The sequence below is a fragment of the Jaculus jaculus genome, chromosome 8 (assembly GCF_020740685.1).
Source record: "Jaculus jaculus isolate mJacJac1 chromosome 8, mJacJac1.mat.Y.cur, whole genome shotgun sequence".
NCBI classification, from domain to species: domain Eukaryota; kingdom Metazoa; phylum Chordata; class Mammalia; order Rodentia; family Dipodidae; genus Jaculus; species Jaculus jaculus.
In genome coordinates, this window is record NC_059109.1 from 1,778,881 (window position 1) to 1,780,728 (window position 1,848).

A 1,848-nucleotide genomic window follows, 5' to 3' on the forward strand; every position below is an offset into this window, starting at 1 on the left:
CGCCGCTTGCGCGGGGGGCCGAGCCGGCGCGCGGCCGCCCCGGGTCACGTGGGCGCGCAGGGGGGCGAGGAGGGGCCTTAAAGGCGCCGCTGCGCGCGCTCGGGCCTCCGGGGAGGCCATGGCCGATCCCTTCGTCCCCAGCCTCTGTCTGCCCCCGGGGAACCTCAGGGAGGCATCCTCGGATGGGTGCCCGGGGCCCTCCGGGGACCCAGGCTCTCACAGCCGCTGTCCGGCCCCACTGTGCGTCTCCCGCCCGTTCCGCAGCCCATCAGGGACAAGGCTAGGCCTTGGTTTTGGCCTCGCTCCTCTAACGGGCGAGGGGGCGACAGGGACCCGCGGAGGGCACTTCTCCTCTGGGCAGTCCCAAGCATGGTCCTGTCTTCCGGAACAGCGTCCTTTTGAAAACTCTGGGACCAAAAGGTTTTACTTTCCCCTTATGCCAGGCGAGTCCCGCAGCCACTTGCGCTAGAAACCCTAAGCCTGGTGGCCCGGCTGACTGCTGTCTAGCGACAAGTATTTCTGCTAAACATTTCACTCGCAGTCAGCACTGGGTGGGTCACAGTCCAGCGGCTAGATACAGTATGTATGATACACACACCCTGCTAGCAGTATTTGCATTCCCTTCAGGTATTAAATCCCGCCAATGTTTGAAAATACCTGTATGTTTTCACACACTTTGGGGACCGACAGGTGGTTAGTTTATGGGGCACCTGAGGCCAATCCAAAGCCTTCTGGGAACTGTAGTTCTCTGGGTTACGAGCGTTCCAGAGCTTTCTGGGAATTGTAGTCTTTCCAAATCCCCAATTCAAGTTTATAACATTTTGTTGTTTTAAAGTTTTCTTAAAGTATTAACCATGTGTCCCACACAAAAATGCCAGGACACAGATGCCTGCTTGTGGCTTCAATGCACACACCCTTAGCCCTTGCCTCGCACTGGTTCCAAACCTCGCAAGTAAGCTATGTGGCTCACCCACCAAGGCAGTCAATCACTGTGGGATCAGGTTTCTTCCCAGGTGTTTAGGTTGCAGACCTGAGGGGAGAGGTGTCCTGGCCCCTAGCCTTCTGGCATGGGCTGTGCGAGACCTTGAGCTCTGGGAGAGGCTGGCTGCGATAGTCACACACATGCAGTTGCCGGAGTGTAAAGAAAAAGAACTTTTTTTTTATTTTGTGGAAAACAAAGCAGAAAAACTAAAACCCCAAACTCCAGAAAAAATCCTAAAAAATACGTTTTTCTTAAAAAATACTGTTAGTTCTCTACTCCTCTCCCTCCCAACCAGCCCTCCTTGTGTCCGCTTTCCAAACTAAGTGCCCTGCCCCCACCCTCCACTATTTTGTTCTTGCTACTGTACCCCTACATCCCAATTACTCTATCCAGGACGCTCACCCATGTTCTCTTACCCGACACCTCATTTTGTTCTGCGATCTCAGTGAGCCTCATACCCTTAGTCCCGCTTCCCCAGCATGCAAGAACCGTCTCCCCTTCCTCCACTCAGACTCAATAGTCGTTTCCCTACCTCTCCCGCTTCCCAAGGATCTAACCTAAACAGGAGCAAGTGAGCTGCCTCATGTCAACTCCCTCCCGATTCCCACCCCCACCCTGGAAACGCCAGAATCTTCCCCTACGCAGCAGCTCCACGCACCTCCACGGAAAGAAGTCTTTCTTTGGGACGCCCCCAGCCCTCCCCCACTCCTTCGGTCATCAAAGAACTCTGTCTTGGGGCTCCATCCTTTTCTTCTGCTCTGAGAGGCCAGGTCTTCTCTCCAAGAAAAATCTTCCTCCCTCCTCCCTCAAGATGTCTCTGCCCCAGATCCCCGCCCACCCACCCACCCAATTCTCCCAGGCCGGAG